This window comes from Phalacrocorax aristotelis, chromosome 3, assembly GCF_949628215.1.
Source record: "Phalacrocorax aristotelis chromosome 3, bGulAri2.1, whole genome shotgun sequence".
Classification (NCBI taxonomy): Eukaryota; Metazoa; Chordata; class Aves; order Suliformes; family Phalacrocoracidae; genus Phalacrocorax; species Phalacrocorax aristotelis.
In genome coordinates this window covers 97,698,721-97,719,739 of record NC_134278.1, presented here as the reverse complement: position 1 = coordinate 97,719,739, position 21,019 = coordinate 97,698,721, and the positions used below count along the sequence as shown (strand labels likewise).

At 39.9% G+C, this 21,019-nt stretch overlaps 1 long non-coding RNA gene across 1 annotated transcript; it reads right to left on the bottom strand.

The window, feature by feature from the left end:
• Positions 1-11,612: 11,612 nt before the first annotated feature.
• Positions 11,613-19,334, bottom strand: LOC142055804 (uncharacterized). Its single transcript, XR_012660058.1, has 4 exons — positions 19,149-19,334; positions 18,922-19,051; positions 15,878-16,162; positions 11,613-11,960 (listed from the first exon to the last, which is right to left on the bottom strand). It is a non-coding gene; the product is annotated as an uncharacterized LOC142055804 (long non-coding RNA).
• Positions 19,335-21,019: the final 1,685 nt, after the last annotated feature.

Sequence of the window (21,019 nt, the reverse complement as noted above, 5' to 3'; positions counted from 1 at the left end):
GAGCTCAAGTCTATGGACTTGATTCTGTTTCCACTCATACTGATATAAGTCTAGAGTATTTCTACATTAATTTCAGTTAACTCAAAGGAATAAAACTAATACAAGTGAAATATTAGACCTGGTCTACAAAAAGGTTTAAGAAAAAATCCAGCTTCAATTTGCTGGTTCAGTCAAGCCAAAGTGGAGACCAGTATTGGCAGAAACAGATACAGAAGACATACCATTTTATGCTTTGTGTATAAACCTTTTTTTTTAAGGAGGCATGACATAGTAGCTGAACTTGTCATTTTGGGGGGAACCAAGTTTTGATCCAATAGCACTCACTGTTTAGGCATTTTATATTTTTCAATATTGTGTAGATATACGCTGCGGTCCAAATTCTTAACTAATTTAAGCAAATGTAACACCTTTAATTTCTATGCTACTCCTTTAGCTCATAGTACTGTTCAGCACCGACTTTTTATGGAATGTATTAGTACAAGCCAATGTAATTTAACAACACAAGCACAGCAGTATTTGGTAGGGACTGAACTAGCTCTATTTGTTAATGCTAAGACCAGAAAAGACCATTACATTATACAGTCTGATCTGCTGGACAGCACAGTCCATTCACTGAGCCAAAAACTCTCCTTGAAATAGATTAGAGTTTGATCCTAAGCATGTACAAGTAATACCAGCCAGGAAGCTAAGAATGATGAAACAGAGAATGGGCTGAGCAGCATCCATCAATAACTATCCAGGCTTCGAGTTCTGGTCTCTTTCCAGCTCTGATTACATCTCTCTAGTTGTGTATTTAAGGAAGGGGAAAAAAAATAATTTTAAACACACTCTTTAAGGCTTGCAGACAATTGGCTGAGGCACAAGATTCCGTAACTAAGTGAAAGCACTAACTAGCTGAATTAACAAACAGAATGTCATGAATACACTGGGACTGAAGCAGACAATTGTGTTTTCTTCCTCATTAATCCACGCAGCACAGAAAAAAATTCTCTGTGGAATGAATATGAAAGACTCCTCATGTCCAATCATCAGGTAAACTATCTCAGCATTTAATTATTCTGTTTCTATGGAGTGTCTTCTTTGTTTCTTCTCTTCCTTGTGCTTGGAAAGCTCCCTCTTATTCTGAAATTGAATTAGTTCAACTTCACCTTCTAGCTACTGAACTGTGATATACCTTGTAACAGTTGCTGTCATATCACTTTCCATGTTTCAGGACTGATTTTCAGCCATGAAGTCCCCTTGTAATGTTGTCATTGAAGAGACTTGTGCATGCAAATTGTTCAAAAGTCTGTGATAAAATGCTGCAGCCAGTGGTTCAGTTCCAATTTCTCTGCATCATATTACACCAGCCTCTTAAAAGGCTAACAAAGAGTTAAGTCTCTGTACATGCTAAATGACCATGTGTTGACATTTCTTTATCGTTGTTGAATTCTTCCATTGATTTCACTCCAGAAGTTTCACATCCTCTATCAATCTCTCTTGGACATTATTTGCTCTATTTACCAGGCCTCTTTTCTGAGAAAGTCTGCAAATCACAAGATTATATCATGCCAATAGAAACACTAAAGAGCATCAGGCTCCAGTTTTTAGGGGAAGCTACTAGAGACCATGTCTCCTGCACTGTTAGATCTCAATTTGTTCTGTTATCTGTTGACAAAGTAGATTTTAATTCAACTAATATCTGATATATCTCACATAAGGCAAGTTTGCTTGGTTTTTAATCATAATACTGTTTTAGTACTAAATCAGCATAAATTCAAGGATAGTATGTCAAACAGACTTCTAAGATCTACAAAAAACCTGCAAACCACCCCCCCCCAAAAAAAGAGCTGCCTTCCACTGGCATTAATGTTTCTATTAAATAATGCCTGTCTAAAATATAATTCCTGTACATTTCTAAATTCTAGCTTATAATAGCCCATGGTGCTGGCTGAGGTTTGTGAAGTAACCATGAAGGAAAGAAGGAAGCAAACTGTCATTTGACAGCACAGATAGCTATGACCATCCTTGACACTACCAGCAGAGATCAGCTCACCTTTCCCCATAAGACTGAACTGTCTCTCCCTCTGTTGTATGGCGTGGGTTCACCCCCTGGTTGCTGCTGCCCTAGCTATATCAATTTGTGGAATTTTAGCACTTACATCTATCAGTCACCCCACTGCCCTTCAATATTTCACTGATTTCATTGGCTTCCCACATAAGGGATCAGCACGTGAGTCACATGTTTGTGAGCACAGGAGTTGCTTACAGAGACTTCACACCAAATGCAAACAGACATTTTCACATCATCCAAGCCAGATTCTTCGAAATGGTAAATAACCATTTGCTCCACTCTTCACCAGAAGTGTATCACTTATAGCTAGAAAAATAGAATTATATGGTCTAAAAGTTTTCTCTCTTCTGCTTGAAGACTGACGGTCTTCAAAGCTCTGATGGTAGCTTGGATGTAGAAAGATCTCAGGAACGGAAAAGTGCTAAAAATAAATGCAAGATGCTTCATGCACGTTATAACGTACTGAACCTTCAGAATAAATTATTTATACCAAAGGTTGAATGTGCCATAATAGGATCCACCCAGCAGCTATGAAATATATGTGAAATGGGAGAGCAAACCACAGAGACTAACAGAAAGAAGCCTGCCAGCTATGGCTGCAAGCCTGGTAGGAAAAATAACATAATGCTTAACTAAAATTATTCAAAGAGAGTGAAGGGATGATCAATTAATGTGGGGTTTGTTTTTTTTTTTTCTCCCCTGATAGTTTACAACAAGAACACAAGGCCCTGCACATGGGTCAGGGAAGCCTCAAGCACAAATACAGGCTGGGCAGAGAACGGATTGAAAGCAACCCTGAGGAGAAGGACTTGGGGATGTTGGTTGATGAGAAGCTCAACATGACCTGGCAATGTGTGCTTGCAGCCCAGAAAGCCAACCGTATCCTGAGCTGCATCAAAAGAAGTGTGGCCAGCAGGTCGAGGGAGGTGATTCTGCCCCTCTACTCTGCTCTGGTGAGACCCCACCTGGAGTGCTGCGTCCAGCTCTGGGGTCCCCAACATAATGACATGGACCTGTTGGAGCAAGTCCAGAGGAGGGCCACAAAGATGATCAGAGGACTGGAGCACCTCTCCTATGAGGACAGGCTGAGAGAATTGGAGTTGTTCAGCCTGGAGAAGAGAAGGCTGTGGGGACACCTAATTGCGGCCTTCCAGTACCTGAAGGGGGCCTACAGGAAAGATGGAGAGTGACTTTTTACAAGGGCATGTAGTGATAGGACAAGGGGTAATGGCTTTAAACTGAAAGAGGGTAGATTTAGATTAGGTATAAGGAAGAATTTTTTCCACTAGGAGGGCAGTGAGGTGCCGGAACATGTTTCCCAGAGAAGTTGTGGATGCCCAATCCCTGGAAGTGTTCAAGGCCAGGCTGGATGAGGCTTTGAGCAACCTGGTGTAATGGAGGATGTCCCTGCCTATGGTGAGGGGGTTGGAACTAGATAATCTTTAAGATCTCTTCCCACTCAAACCATTCTATAATTCTATAGATGTTGGAACAAAACCCCATATGGTCATGTGGGGATGTAGATTGTCTCACACCGTGGCACAGAAGCAGGAGATGGGAGCAAGTGAGGTAAAATACCAGGGCGTACTTAATAAAAATCCCTTTAGTAAATCCTTACTTCTGCATTCTTTAATCTCTTTTACACCACTGGCAATCGCTCTCTCCATACCAACCATTTTGAACCAAAATTTCAAAAAGACAGTGCAAAGTAATCAGTGTATCGTATGATTTCTACAGTTACCTTTATATTCTGAAAGCTCCCTCCACCACCAGAGACCTGTTAGGTCAGAACATAAACACACACCCTGACAAGGAAAACATTTCAGTCTGAAGCTTTCCTCCAAGAAGGTAATCAGAATATTACACTCTCAGTATACTGCATTTCTGTGAAATATTTTCAGCTGATGGCATGCTGGCAGTGTAAGAGGTTGGGGTTTCATGTTAATATAGTTCATTCTTCCTTCATGAAGGCTTGTTAAGCTGGGGAAGTCTGACTATGCACCGTAGTATATAATAAACTTGAGAGTGTAATATTCAAGTCTGTAAAGCTCTTCCATAAAGCAAGGCAACACAGCATAAATACTACGTATTTCAAGCAAAATTTTACAGACAAAGTTGCTCACTGGATCCTGAAATTTTGTAACCCCTTTGCTTCAGAGATTCAGAGAATCACAATGAGGCTGCAGAGGGCCCGCACTGCACCACCTTGACAGTGGTCCATGCTGCATCTATGAAATTCACATTTTCCTTTATGACTAACAGCACTGCTCCACAGCTGTATGCTACATGGGTATGATGAGCACAGCCACGTACACCCTTACATTTCTGTTTCAGTCATAAACCATTCCATGGAAAGGACTTGTCCATGCACCATCTTCAGGGCCATCTGTAGGCTATACATCACACTTGGTGAAAGCCCCTGAACTCAATACCACCCAGTTTATTGTCCAAGACTGTCACCTATATATAACAGAGCACAAACTAATCATTTTTACTGCTGTCATGAGGCTGAGCACAGAAGGGTAGGATGAAGCTGAGGGGCACACTAACTTTTAATAAGGAACCTGAAACACTACTTCAGAGCATTTTTCAGAATGGGTGACAAAGAGGCTGCTCTTGCACTGTGGGTTGCTTTGTAGGCTCCAAAGGCACAAGTGTCTGCTTTGGATTTTTCATAGACCATTTGGAAATGCAGATACACCCCAGACAATGGGGTAGTACTCCTCTTATCAGTATTTTGACAAGATACAAAATTAAAGAAATGCTGTCCTTTCTCACTGTAAATGGGTAGAGAGCTCTATGGTATGACAGAAGCTATGTATATAGCAACTGCTAATAGCTTCAGTTGAAATCAGAAGAACATTTAACAAAGCATGAAGCATAGAAACAGATTTATAAAAATAATACTGCAGCCAAAAAAACCTATTCAAACTGACACAACATTTCTCACTAGATATATTTCGCATACAAAAGTCAGGGGGGAAATCTTAAATTTGTCACTGGAAAGAAAATCCCATCATGGTATGCTTAGATGTAATTCTCTTATTAAGCCCACTGTGAATTCTGAGTAATTCCACTGACGTCAAAACTATAATGGTGTAAAAAGCATGAAAAATGTGAGGGGAATTGTATCCAGTATCACAACCAGAAGACAGGTTGAATAATGGACAAATTGAGGCAGAACTTTAGCTAGTGTGAAGCAACTTATGGATTTCAGTGTGGCAAGGTTAATTTACACCAGCTGTGGTTGATCCGTTGTCAGCAAATCATGTTCTCTCACACTTACATTAACAAACCTGTTAGGAACATGGGAACAAATGCAAAAGTAGGTGTAATGATTAACTTGATGAAACTCTGTGAATTAATTTACTTCTTAACAGTAATACAGTATGCCCTATAAATGGACAATGTTAAAGTTTTCTAGAAAGCCGTTAAAATCACAGTAACTACTGAGTAAATTTAAGGCCCTGGCAATGATTAATTATTTCATTACAATTAAAAATTAATTGTATGCCTAAATAAATAATGTCAGAGTTTTATTCATGATAGTGGGGAAAATAGGTTTGAACAGCCTATGTTAAAGACTCTTGTCCTTTCACTAATGGAGAGGATTATACTACATGAGAGTTTTTTACCAGCACCAGCATTTATGTTGCAGCATTAAAGGCAAAGATCAAAATGATCAGTTGCGGCAAAGACACTGAAAAAATGGCATTAATAAAACCACAGAGGCCAGCCATCTTGCGCACCACAGGGAAATCCAGTTTTGCACAGTTGGTGTTTTGAGGCACATATGTGACACAATTAGTATAACAAAATAAGTTTCTCCTTGCTGAAGCATTTACTGCAAATTGAGTCATTAATCTCATTTATAAAACAGGCACGATGGCTAGCACACTGCGATTGGCCAAGGAGATTTCTTCTCATTAGTGTGAGAATAGCTCAATCTTGTTCACTTTAAATGTGAGTCATTTTAACTAAATATAAATACTTCAGCCCTGAGACCCTGTAAGAACTGTTACTGTATTTATATGAGCAATTTAAAAGTTCCAACATGCAGGCAATGCTGTGGGTTAGCACCTGCCTGGACTACACTAAGGCCATGGCAGCCAGTCATCATTTTAAAGATGAAGACTCAAAGCTCAGGGGGATTCAGGACTAAGTCTATTGAAAGACTTCATGTTCTAAAAGAAGATGGAAGTACATTGAGGCTCCCAAATTCAAACAGTGACTCGGAAAATCCTTGTTGAGTTGCTGCCAAACTCTGAAGCTGCCTATACTCAGAAGAATTCTATCTACTCAACTGTTTACAGTGTTCATACCTACCTGAAATTGTCCAGACCAAGCTACTCAGCATATGCCTCTGCCTTGTCCTGGGCATGTTTCAGAGGTCTTTTTTTCAGCATAAGCTCTCTGCGGCATTGGATCCAGACTCTTTTGCCACATATGCAATCTTGTAGGAGTTTGCAGGATCAGGGCCAGTCCATTACAAGTAAAGGACTGCTGGCAGTCCTGAAAGAATGGCATGTGCTTTCTGACAGCAAATTAACTCAGTCACTGCTTTTGTGTACAGGTTTCAGCCTCCAGCTTAGATAGGTAATCTAACCCAACTCCAAAGTCACTGCTTCATTAGGAACTTTCTTATTTTAGTAGACTAAATATTGTGTGAATAGAGAGTGACCAAAGCTGTAACTTCAGGTGACCGAGGAGATGGCAAATCCCTTGACTGACTTCCAGCAAAACTCCCTTTTCCCTGGTAAGGGCTTCTCCACATGAAGAAAAGCAATGCAAGGAATCACCTGTATTCCTTGTAGGTAATTTCCTTCAAGTACTTAATTTTAAAGCCTTCCTCCTCTGCATACATAACCACTTGGATGGCTCATACCATGTTTACTTCAGTTATATCACCTAATGTAATACAGTGCTACTGATACCTCCAAACATAGAGAACAGCCCGTCAGATCAGCACTACAAAGACCTACAGCCCATACAGGGAGGAGGGAAAAGACTACACATCCCTCCTTACAGCACAGACTGTTTTGATTGCTTTTAACTTAAAACACACTATCATGCCACCTGTTAGGAGTTTCAGTCCCCATCTAAAAGCTGTTCCATCTTCAGAGTCACTACAGGGTCAGGTCTGGGTTTGGTACAATACAGGTTCCCTTCAACTTGAGAAAGCAACAAGCTCCAACATGCCACAGCTTCTTTAAGGCTCATCTCCCCATTCCTTCTAAAGGGAACCAACATCAATCAAACAGAGTAATCAAGTGCTAAGCAGTAGAGGGATCAAAGTCTGACTTTCTTCAAATTATTAAAGGGAACCTTTTTTTTTGTTTTCGGTTTGTTTGTTTTGTTTCAAACAAATTTCTCAAGCTAACCACAAAATCATATTAGCTGATATGATCATTAGGCTCCAAAACCTTAAAAACTTCCTGCAAAGAAAAGCATGAGGAGGTCCTTCAAAACTCCAGAAGGAGCCACTCTTACCTATAACAACTCAAAAAAGGTAAGTCACTTACTTACATAGCTAGAGAGAAAAAGGTTAGCCCAGACTGCTGCAGGCCTCTTACCTGCTTCCTAGAGACTCAGTGGTGAATTATTCCTCTATTTAAAGACCCAGCTACTCCAGAGGTGTATTTAAGGTGAAGGGCATCAGTAAGGCTAGGGGAGATGTTTTTGGTGTGTTACTCATTGAGGAATTGCTGTTTTGGTAGTGGAAGATGTTGGATTATAGCTTTCCACCAACTGAAAGCTCTGCTGAGAGAGGACCTTCTGCACAACTATGCTGAACTATCTTTATATGCATACAAATGTATAAAATTGATATCTAGACCTTATGGTGTCCTGTCTTAGATTGATTTGTTGGTATTTATAAATGAAAATAAAAGTTTAAGGTTTTTTTCATATCAAATACTTATGCTCTGCTCCAGTAGGTCTCTCCTCTGAAATATGGGCTCACAGTAGCAGCTCTAAGTGAGGGAAATTGCTTCTCATATGAAACCCTCCACAGTAGCAGCTCTAAGTGAGGGAAATTGCTTCTCATATGAAAGCCTCTTAGATAAGTTGCAAGACTTCTGGGGCAGAGATGGTCAGATGCAAAGTGCTTGCTACATTCCAGCATAAAGGGGTCATTCGGCTCTGTGAAGCCTCTAGACATTTCTTCATTTAGTTAGTCATAGCAAACAATTAAACAATGCATGTTCTTTCTGAGAGTTTAAAAACATTCACATTTTGAATACTATTATTACAAATTTTCATCTGTCACTGCACTTCCTTGATCCCACTGGAACTGAGAATGCTGCTACTTTTCTTGCTACTTCTGCCCTAGTATGAAGCCAACAAAGGTGATGAATCTTAGAGAAAAGGATCATATCTCACTTACTTTTGCAGACCAGTAAGCCCCAGGAGACTTGGCTAAAGTCTGAATCCAGGACTTTTGAAAATAGTCCTATGATACTATAAGCAATTGTGCCATCTAAGAGTGGGGATAACATTTCTTTACGATGGTCTTATTTTTTTTGTGACTGAAAGCAGGGCTTTCTCATCTGCTCTTTCACCAGGCACTGCTTAACCCTCTTCTGGCAGCCCTCCCACGGTCTTGAAAAAGGAGGAGAGTAACAACAGTAATCCACTGCTGAATGTACTAGCAGGAGTTAAGGTACAGCACTCATTGGATGCCATGAATATTTATAATTGTAATCCACTGTGGCATGTGTTTTCTGCTTGTACTTTCATTGCATTTCTAGGCAATATACATTTTTTTGTTGCTCAGAGTAAATACAGGAACTCTGGACTATTAACAATTAGAGCACTTGCTGTTGTTTGTGAAATATTAGCTGACCCACTTCATTGCAGTTTTAATTAGGTATTATTCCCATGCTGTTCTTGTCCCTGTGGGGATTATACAGTTGGCACTGATATAAGTGTTCCTATGGTAGGGCAAATCACCAGGAAAGAGGCTGTTAAGAAATACGTCATTCAAGGCCGGGAAGCACAACACTGCACTGTAGTGTTACCTGATCCATCCCAGCCCCCTTCCTCCCATATCAAGAATTAACAGGGCAGGGCTGCAGGTGTCCAAAAGGGAGACATGGGTTATGTATCCATCTGGGATCAATCCTGAATTCTCCCTGATCACAGCCTAACCCCAGAAATCCCCTGCTGTACCAAAAGTACTGAAAGCCTGGGTTTGTGCCCAGGGATTCATCACCTGCAAACTCAGGTGTACTGTATTGACAACCTACAAATCATTTTAACAGTTGTCAAAACTGTTGTTTGATTTGCCAAAATAGGTTTGTCTGCTTCCTGCCTTAATAACTGAAATCCTTCCAAATGAACTATTTTTAGTTTAAAAGGAGTCTGCTGAGGAATGGGAAGGCACAGATCTTAGATTATTTTCTTCTTTTACCCATCAGTAGAACCATGATAGCACAGTCATTTTGTTGTTTCACTATGGCAGTTCAGTTGGATGCTGCTAACAGCAAAAATGTATTCCCTAGGAATTTTTACGGATTTCTTTTTTTTTTTCTTTTCCTTTTGGCAAGATGAATAACTCTGTATGCAAAATTTCACTGTTCTATGTCCAAAAATAAGCAGCAATAAATTGAGCAAGAATCTGATTCCACGACAGATGAAACAGATACAGTTTTACACACATCAAAGTAATTTCAGAAGCAATTAAAGATGAAACACAAATCAGGGGAGCCTGTACTCCCATTGAAGTGTCCCAGGGGAGAACAAACCCCTTAACCACCACTATCCTCTAATTATACATAATGCCATTGTATAGGATGCAAAGACATAGATAGCTATGCCTGCCTCAGCTGGCATTTGGAAACAAAAGAAAAAGTTTAAAGCTTCCACAGCAGTGAGGTTTTGAACCTCAAGCACATCAGGTGCATTTTTGTTAGTTTCTTTACTTTTTCTTCTCAAAGGGGCAGGTTTTGGGGTAGTCTTCCCAGCTTAAGTGCCTTGGGCCATGGCCCTCACTGATTTTCATTGATCTGTAGCAGAATTTTTTTTCCCTCTGTTTATGAGTTTTAAGAATGATTAAAATCACCCTAAATCTACTTTTCCTAATACAATTGAAAGTTAAAGTGGCCAAATCCAGTTAAACTGATGGCACAACCTAACCTTTCATCTTTAAAATCAAGTGATTTTTTCATTAAAGGAATTCAGAAACCTTGAGTTTCTCAAGAAGAGGTGAGTGGCTGAACCTCCAATGCTTTCAAAATCAGGCTCCAATGAAATGAAACAACATAATTTCCAGCTAGGAGGCTTCACACCTAGTATTCTTCTCTACTTGTTGCAAAAAGGGATACATCAAGATTTGGTAAAATTTACTTTCTACGTCTTACACAAGACACTAACCAACAGAAAATGATGGTCTGGGGGAACAATATATAATCTGTGAATTTGCTGTTATAAATGAGCAGACAAACAATTTTGACTGAGTAACTGAGAACACACAGTTCTGGGCAACATGAAGGCATTTAACCAACAACCTCTTCGCACGGCTTTACAAACACCTCAGATCTATAAAGGGAAAACTTTCCCTCACATCATCATCCACAGATTTCATGTGTAGTACCTCAAATATGTACAGCCCCTTACCAACCCCCACCTCATGCCCATCCTGCCTCTCTTGCCAATGAACGCATCTTTCCCTCTCAGTTCCCTATTGCATGCTTACCTCAGGCAAAGTTAGATTACCTCTATATTTGATTACTTGGACAAAACTGCATTTGAACTCCTGACGAGAATTGTAGCATTTCTTGCACAAAGGTATGGTCTACTGGAAGATGAGTCCTTTTTAATAACATATCTTCAAACCAGCTGGACTTAAGAGGAATAGAAGAAGAGAAAAATAGTGAGACCGCAATGTCACGTAAAGCATACGTGCATCCAAGTCAGGACAGCTTGCATGAGGTTCTCTCACCACTCACACTGCAGTTCATTAAGCTGTGGGGCAGTTCAGCTTGACCTCCACAGCAATCTGGGGAGGGAAAACCAGCAGAGGGCAATTCCAGCTTGTGTTCTGTGCCGTCTGGGTAGAGCAGGTACAGACAAGAGTCAAGCGTTAACACAGACCACTCTGCCAGCAGATTAGATATTGATGTTACTGTTTAAGTGCAGCATCATCTATAAAGAAATAGAATAAAATGTCATTTTAACCACAGATATGGGAAACAGGGACAGAACACTCCTAACTACAGTATAAGCTGGACAGCTAAAATAATGAGTTACCCTAGTTTGGGGCATACTTGAAATACTTTTGTTCACTCATTAGGCTTTGATTTGTCACAGCAGGGTTGTGATTGCTCTGCTTGTGCTGTAACACTTTATAAAGGTTGGGTGACTTAATGAAGCTGTCTTTCTCCCATCATCTATAAACATACAGTTAAACCACAACAGGCTTCATTAAGGTGACACAAAACGAGTAAGTTCTGAAGCCTTTGCAGGAGGATTTAGTCACATAACTTCACAATGACTTTTACAGGACTCATGTGGCAGGAATCTCACTGAGTTACATGAAGAATAGCACCATAACACCCTGCTGCCCCAACAGCAACCCCTTCTTCCCTTTTCCCCTCCAGAACGGGGTGTTGGGTAGCATCGTTTTGTCATGACCTATGGGGTTATATCTGAAAGATGGGCTCCTTTGAAATCAGTGAAAACTTACTACTCTTCTCCCAGATTTCACTGACAGCTTCTGGGATGACCCCAAATACACAGATGTGGGCCAGAAGTGGTTCTAAAAGTTTTGGTAGGGCAGGATGTTCCGCCTGGGCCATGGATCCACAAAGCATGCTCAAAGATGTTGCCGGCTCTGTCATTACTTCTCCCCATTCCTTTTAGCCTTTGCAGGACCATGGGACTGACCACCGGAACTGCACAGGTGAGGCTAGGAGCAAAGGAAATACAAGAATGGAGAAACTATGTTAAGCGAGCAAAATAAGGTGGCTATTTTGTGTTTGTATAAGCTGTAGCTTGTACAAAGAGCTCCAAATTCTATCCTATATATCTATATGCAGAAAATTTTACAGTGAACCTCAGTTCTGTCTGAAGGATGTGGAACATTCTACCATAAGCACACATATTTCAGTGGAAAATACTCATATTCAGTAAAGCTCCCTTTTTTGCTGTGTTCTTCACTTCTTTTTTAAAGTACTAACTGGAGACACCAAGAGGTGAAATACTATTTGACTTGAGGAAAGTGATTTCAATGAACATATTGCCTTGTCAAACCACGAGAGCCGGTTTAAGCCTAATTAATACAGGGTTAGAATGGATGAGGTAGATCTCACAGAATTAAAATTGGCACAGCTTGGTTTTCTTGAAAAAGCTTGGTAACATTCTACTGCGTATGCAAATAGTCTAAGCATCAAGTTGTGTAGCAGCGAAGCCACTGCTCTCTGTAGAAAGGGTGAAATTTAATCTCTGTGACTTCTGATCATCCCGACTTCTTAAACATAATGACAACAGTGCATATCTTATCTACCTGTAACACACCATCCCATAGCAGTCAGTCTTACACTGATGAACTGGAAATGATTGAGTATAACAAATGTGAGTCACGATATCAGAGCAGAAAAAAGACATTTGAAACACTGTATGTCTTTTTTTTTTTCATATCTAAGATTTAAAAATCACTGTATACAAATTTAATCATAGCCTGCTATTCCTGAGCTATAAAATATGAGCCATGTCGTGGAGGAAATGGAGGAGAAAGAAAGTAGAGATTATTAAAGAAATGCCACCCACTAAAGACACAAGAAAATCTATTGTAAATGTTCTGCTAGGTCCTTATCTACGTGCAGGGCAATAAAAGACCCCTCTGTGGTTACTCCTGTTTTCATGGCTCATCAAAGTCATGTTATATTCTGTGGTGAGTTATCCTTTTTGACTGAACATGTTACACACCCTAATGCTAGGGCTGACTCCTCCTCTTACAAGCATATTTACCCTTACATTTCTCTTTTATTTACATTTCTAATGCTGGTGTTGCACATGGTAGAATTCTGAACCAGCTGAACATGTAACAGAAGAGAGACATGCAACATTTTGGACAGGCTTTGAAAAAAAAAAACATCCACGAAAACATACCTTCAGGGAGTCAGCAGCAAGTTACTGAGAGCATAATATGCTCGTAAACCTGGGCTAAGCACTGGGCAAGGTCTAAGCAGGGACACTTTTATACAGTCAGGAAAATATGCTTGTAATGAGCGAAAGACAAATGTGTTTTGCTTTTGTGGAAATATGTTTAGTGAATCATGCAAGTGGGCAGTTAATTTCATTTCTATGGTTGTAGTGCCTTGAACTATAAATTTCTAGGTAACATTAAGAGAAAGGAGTCATTTATAAATTGCCTCATTTTTGTTCATATTCTATATTAATACCTATATTCATTTTCAAGCTACAAACAAATAACCAAAGACGACAGTCAAGAAACAGAAATTGGGTTGCTGTTGTAAGGGGTGGGTAGCATATGCAGCTGTATGTAATTCATACAGTGGAACTGTCCATGTGAGGAGAGTTACTCATGTGCATTAATGTTTCAGGAGGAAGCTCTTGGGGCGTATTACACATTTTGCTTTATGGAATACAAGATTATTTTATCTTTCATCCTATCCAAAGCACACTGAAATCAATGTATGCCTTGCTTTGACTTCACTGAGACTTGAATCAAACTCACAACTGTAATTACGAAGAGCAAAGAGTGATCATAATGATTTGTGATCATTTTGGTTACTTACAAACTGAAATGTTGATTTACCATGTTCATAGCCCATTTCCTTTTGCTTTGTGTGGATTGGAATTGATTCATACACACATCAGTAGAAAATTAATGTGATGCTCCTTTTTTCCAGTAAATTTGTCCAGAGCAGACAGTTATTTCCTTACTAGAGGCCACCAGCATGTGTCATTAGTGTTTGTTTCAGGTCAGGACACTAAACTGATCGAGATGCCTTTTTTACAGCTGCCACTTACAGTTGCCTAGAACTTGAGGGCACATCTTCATGGGAAATCCCATGATGTTACAGCATATGCTACCTGGCACCACACAGAGCACTGGGTGAGAAGGGGATGGTCACATTCATAATCTTGCCAGCTGGTCAAGCTTACACATAGCAGTAACTTGAAGTGACACTAACCACCACAGGTCTGACTGTGCTGAGGGCCCTGCCAAGTTTATTGTAGTTCTGGTTAATACTTTTCATTATATTTTCAAATACAGGCAGTCCCTAAAGTTCCATTTTATCTGGTTCCCTACCACCATCTTTTTAGTGCTGCCTCTAACATGTGCCCCTAACTAATAGGGACAATTAGAAATATGCCAAGAATTAATTAGCCCAACACAGGAACAGTTTTTTTGGCAAGTTTCCCAGGTCCTTGACTGACATCTTGGCATGGGCTCATCACAAGTCCTTCACTGGTCTGTGAATATGCATGCACATTGCAAACCCAGGCAGGGGAGGAAGAAGATGGAGATATTCCCCCAGTTACTATGAGGAACAGTGACAGATAACCAAAAACTGGGTTTCACACCTTTCCCATTCTATATATGAGATTTACTTATGAATTAGGATTTTACAAGGATCCACATGAGCACAAGACACAAAATACAAGGCCACCAGTTTGGCTGTGGGGAACATGGTGAACATCCCTGAAATGCATGTTTCCTTACAACATTTCTTAATTAATTTTAAGTGATGGCCATGTCTATAGAAATACTACTTTGTTCAGAACCACTTGTTCAGAAACAAAAAAATGAGGAGTGGGTGTACGGGAATGGTATCTTGCAATGAAAAAGTGTTCTAAACCTCTCTGTGTGCTGGTATGGGTCCATCTCTATTCTGTGCACCCCCATTTTCTAATATGGTCTATCCACAACCATTTAAATCCAGTGAATACCTTTAAAAGATGTAGCCTGTTTCTGGCTTTTCTAATATTGTTTTAATATGTTTGCATATATGTCCTTTCATCTATCCAAGAAAGAAGACCAGACCTCTTGTTTATTTGTTTGTAAATGATATAGATTAGAGAGTTTGTTTTCAGAAAGCTCCTTGATGGTATCTGGCTGTTCCAATGGATTGCATGCCAGATTCTGTTCTCATTATAGGCAAAAGAATGACTTCTAGTTTTAATGCCTTTGCAAAGCTCTTCAGATTTGTTTCATAGCATTATAACAAATGTAGTAGCAACTAAAGTGAAAAAGATAATCTTTGGGAATAGAAAGGGATGGCCCCTTAGTTCCTCTAAGTCCTTTCTCTAATAGAACAAGCTGACAAAATAAGGAAAATATTAGTTATGACATCTGGTGCCTGAGAACTTAGTGACAACACCATAGTTTAAAAAAACTAACAAAATAGTAGAGAAAAATTACCAGCATTCCCAGTGAATCCATGGTCAGTTATTTTATTCTAGGATTTTTATGGCCTTTTTCTATAAACACCGTAAAAAAGGATTTGAGAAATGTAGTGGCTTTGGACAGTTGTTCCTTTATTGAGAAGGATAATGGACTGCAAATGCCCCTTACAGCCTTACGAGAAGGTTTTATGGTGTATGTCTGCTCAGGAGGAATGAGTTTCTTTTCCCATATGCAAATAATAAGGCTAAAGATTGAATTATGAGTCCTACTATAAGCTCTGTCTTTACCCATACTGCGATCTGCATTATGAATAAGTATCAGAATAAACCTGAATCCTTGTTTTGCTCAGGTATGATAACAAGTCTCACTCCAAGTCCAGAAGTCTCTGGATTGGTGCTCTGAAGAGGGTAATTATAAAAATAAAAGTAAACTTACTCACTGGGAGTTACCTTTCTTTACAGATCATATATACCCCTGTTGTCCAGCATGAAAATTCAAAGGAGATGAGTAAGGATTTTGAAGCTGTTTCTCCATCATATTCCCACATGTTCAAAACCCTTCTAATTCTGCATCTTCTTTTCCCCAATGCCAGCCTGCAGAGTGTGTTATTTTCCAAAGCCATCACGTCATTCTGTTAGCTGATCCAGAAGCATTTTCAGGTTAAGTTCATTCAAATTTCTGTTGTAACTTTAGCTCCAAAAGATGTATGTACCTGGCTTTTGAAGAGTGAATGCCTAAGGGAGAATAAAAGAAACCTGCATAATATCATGGCAATGGATGGGGAATCACTGAACTCCATGGACGTGACTTGCTCTGCAGTGCTCACTCTGTTTCATGATGATTGGTGCTAGTAGTAGCAATAGTCAACACCATTACCAATCCTTTCCCAACCTCAGTGTCCAATGTCTTAATTTGCCAAACAAATTATGCAGACCTGAGAAGAATTCCCTGTGCTGGTCTGTGAATCACAGTCAGAGAATCCCCACACATAAAAGCCAAGCACAGTGTAGGAATCAGTGACAAAACAATCATTTTCCCACCTCAGTTTAAACCCTCCCCCCTTAACTATACTTTGTAACTTAACATAATCTACAAACCTTTTGATCACCTTTTGAAAGTAAGCCATGGTCCAGCACTGTTGAAGGATTTATGTGGGATTCAGGGAGACAGTTAAGCATGATTCAAGCTCTTTGCACTTAGTTTGAGTATATTTACTGTTGTGGCCTAGACATACTAGTGGGCATTAGCCCATTCCAGTTGAGGAGATGATGAAGAAGGGTTGCGTTGATGTGGGTCATTTTAATTTTAGTGCGAATGAACTAACCCTGTTATGCACAATTTGTACGTCTTAAAGACTGGCTCCAAGCTTATTTGAATTTGCATTAAACAATCCCACTTCCTTTGCTCCTAAAACATCATGGCAGTACCCTGATTTGTGTTGTAGGATATTATTTATTTGTAAAGGGTGACAACCCCATTACTAGCCTAAATATCAAACAAAGCTGAATTTCTTTCAAGCTCTTTTCAGAGCTCAAAATTTAGGAATTGCTGATCCATAGGTTAAGTCCCATAGGTACTGAATGCTCCAGTTCTAGTCAAGAAAATCACAGAAGGCTCTGAGGTTAGGACAAGAGATTTTTTTTATTCTAGTCTCCAGAAAAATTACCTGCATATTTAAAGCTGAACATCTGCCTGAGTGCTCTGTTGGATTGAAACCAAAATGCTTAGCACTTCACCAGGCAGGGCTCTGACAGTCTCAAGGCCAATGATTTTTACAGCAGAAAGCCAAGCTATCAAAGGATTAAACAATACAGAAAGAATGTCGAAAATATAAACTTATTGCCTTGCTTCCTCAAGGAGATGATGACAATGTGTACCCTTAACACAAATTTTTTTTAAAAAAAGGGTTGTAACCATAGTAGCTGTGAAAGTAAGGCACTTTGGGCACAGGATTTATTGTGCCTCTACTTCATCACAGGCTGCATTCATTTACAAAGTCATCCTTAATATCAAGAACAAAAGAAACAAAATTTCTTTGAATGCTCTGAGTGTGCTGACTGCCTAATGCTTTGAGTACCACTTCACAAGCTGAGCTGACAGAAAATAATAATATAATTAAGCAGTAATGACCTTCAGGTCGGGCACTTCCTCGCAGTTAACCCAGTCTTTAACCTGACGGCTCCACTGCTCCTGGAAAGTGCCCGATCCTGAGGCTTTCATAGCTATGACAACTGTGAGAGTGCTTAAAACAAATAAATTACCATTTTTATGTGTTGAAAAGTTAAAAACTGAACTACACATTGCCATGGAGACAGTGTGCTATTTAGAGCACAGAGATTTTCCAAGTAGTGAGAGTCCAGTTTAACATCCAACAGGAAAGAAGGCTTCAGCCTTTATGTTTTGTTAGGTCTATAATCATTGTACTTTGCATGTAGGATGCAGAAAGATAATGTTAATTGATTCTCTGAAGTTATTTGTGCATTCTGGAGACAAAGTGTGACTATTGTATTGGAACTGTATAGTCTGCTCCAGTTCTTACACTGCACCCTTTCTGTGATATTTTACAGATCCTTTTCTGTAATGCCTAATCTTTCTCAATTGCAAAAGTGCCTGGTTTATTTAGATTTAGACTTATGAACTAGTTATGAGCCTTTTATATATTTTTTCTTCCCCCCCCTAAGTGTAGAACAATAAGGTGCTATACAATAATATATTACAGCTGTCAGGTCTCAGGTGAATTTTATTATATTAGTGAGTGAGAAGGCACTACCTATAAGCCACTTATTGTTATTCTTTTGCAAATTTCTAATGCTATAAAATAAGCACTGTAATGTCCTGTATATAAACAAAGACTAATTTGCTTAGCTGTGTAATAAACCATTAAAAATAGCTAACCAAAACTAATATGACAAGTCATTATAAACAATGAGTCAACTTGAAAGCAATTTCTGATTTTCTCAAAGTGCCTCTAGTATCTTCTGTATGTCAGAGTGTTGGGCTGAACTCAAGGGCACCTCAGGCTAAGGCTGTCCTCTGACTGAGGGGGAAGATCCCGCTTGAGGGGACACTGCCATTCAGGACTGGTAGCACACAGGTATCCTAGGTTGGAAATGGGACAAGACAAAGGTGGAGATCATCCATAGTCACTCCCTCCCCACAAAGGTAACTCTGTCATATTGAAGGATCTGGCTTTGTGTACTTTAGGTTATGCCTGTGTAGCAGGTGACTTTATCTGCTCTGTACTTCACACCAAGCTAAGACCTTGTAGCCACAGTTAATATGGCACCAGCGTGAGCTAATAAACTCTTCTTCTACAGTACCAGACCAATATTTTGGCTTGGAGCACAGGCAAGAAGAGCTCATGTCTGACCACAAAAGCCCTCTTAAATATATTTAATATTGGCATCCAAACACAGGCATAACCACAATCAGAAATCCCATCGCCTTTATTAGCAGAAATGGCCAGTCCAGCCTATGAAAAATCATCTCATACCTGCAAGATAAGTGAGAAGCTCAGGCTGAGCATAGTCCCAGAACAAGATATCTTGCTTGGGACTCTGCCAAGCTTTGTTTTATCAGTGTTCAGACCTGTTGTCATCTTTGTGGAAAGGAAACAAACACCACTGAAACAGAAGAGAGATAAAATGAGAACAGTGATAAGGACTTCCTTAATTACTCATATTCTGGACCTTCAGTCTAGCAGTGCTTTTTCAGACTCACCTTAGGGCAAGTAACTGGCAACATTTGCAAGTACCTCAGAAGAAGCAGGAGATGTTCTGCATATCTTTCGGAAAGATGCTGTCATCTACCTGCCCTTTACGTTATCTTAATTTACTTCCATTACATCAACAAGCAATAGCACACACTCTTTCTAACACACAAGTGATCTCTGTCCCTGCAGAGCAGTAGATCCTACAAGACCATAAAGGAAAGAACACAGTTATCTTCTTGCATTTTAGTAGAGAACAAGGAAATTACAAACACATTAACTCTCCAGTAGAAAAGATACATGGTATATAATCACTGTTCTTGAACTCAAGGGAACTGCGAGTGCATGCTCTGGGAATGGCATCAGATTATCTCATGTGGAATCCAGCAACAAGTTCTTTTGTGGTAGGGATGAAGCAAGGACAAAATAACATCTTTTTCTCATCTGAAAGGGAAGGTGACGGCAACATGGCAACATAAGTCAAGGGGAAATGACCAGGTTTTTTTTTTTTAAAAAAAGGCTGTTTCATCAACAAGATATGAACAAAATCTTACCCCAGGCATCATGGTGGAAACAGTGGCAGCAGCTGAGGAATGGAACAGAGCTGGCACCAGCATAGACAACAGGAGTGCTGCGTGCCAGCTGTAAACCATTCTCTGGTCCCACCTGCCCTCCTATGTTTGACTCATTCAGTGATGTTGCCACTGCTTTGGGTTGAAGATTTTTCTCCATCTGTCTGTGCAGAAGATGAGAGCTCTGAAACACTGTCTTAAGGAAAGCTATTCTAGTTATAATGAATGGCATGTTTCCCCATCTTGATTTTTCCAGGATCTTTCTAGACAGCTCATAGATTCCATAAAAATAAAAAAACCACCACAACACAGTACAGAGAGTATCTGTGGTCGTGCAGCCCCCCAGGCACTCTGAGATCCCAGAATAAATTCTATCTTGGTCATAACGACTTGGGCACCAGGCAATCCCTGTCCACACTTGGGCTATCTGCTCCCTGAACTCTGTACCAGAACTGTGGCCAGATGTAAAATATTGACCAAAGTCAATCATCTCGATCCTATAAATAGCGACCCAAGAGGCAGACCTTTTGAGCTCTCCAGGACCACAGTGGGGTGTGTAACCCAGTATCTCCCCTGGGCTGGGACACCTCTCAGGGTAGATTTCACGAGGATTGAATGATCATCTGCTGACAATTCCGCAAGGACTCAAAGGCCTGACTTTGCGAGGTTCATCAACCATGCACTGATGAATGCCAGCACATAAAACCGCGTAATTTATGAAACTCGTGAAAAGGCAAATTTTAACCACAGGTTAACCTCGGGGGGTGTGTGTGCGCGCGTGCAATTTGACTATATATACATATATGTCATCCCTATTCACATAAACTTTTGACCAGTCTGAGACTAAGATTGGACCTAGCCACACAGAGACTCCTCTCTGAAAGGCGTTTAGGAAGCAAGGTGGTCTATTCTGAACCTCGTGATTCAATGGAGGGTCCTCCTTATCCCCTGCTTCCATGATCCCTCTGTGAATCATTCTTACATAAGTATAACTGAATTTTCCTTTGTGCACTGCTTCTATGTGAGTGAACCTTGCCATTCTCAAATCTTTAACTTAAGTTGCTATGCTGATTGTAAAAGATTCCATGAAATAGTTGTTTGAAATTGGCTGATGCTGTTAAGAATTATACAACCTTATACTGTGATCTATCTAAAAAATATTAATAAATCTTAAATTACTAACCAAAGCTGTGTAACAAATCATATTCCCGACAAATTGGTGTAGTTGGCAGTATCCACAAATCTGTATTTGTGACAGTATCAGTGACTGAAACCTGGACCTTATATCTGGTTCACAATTATACAGTAAC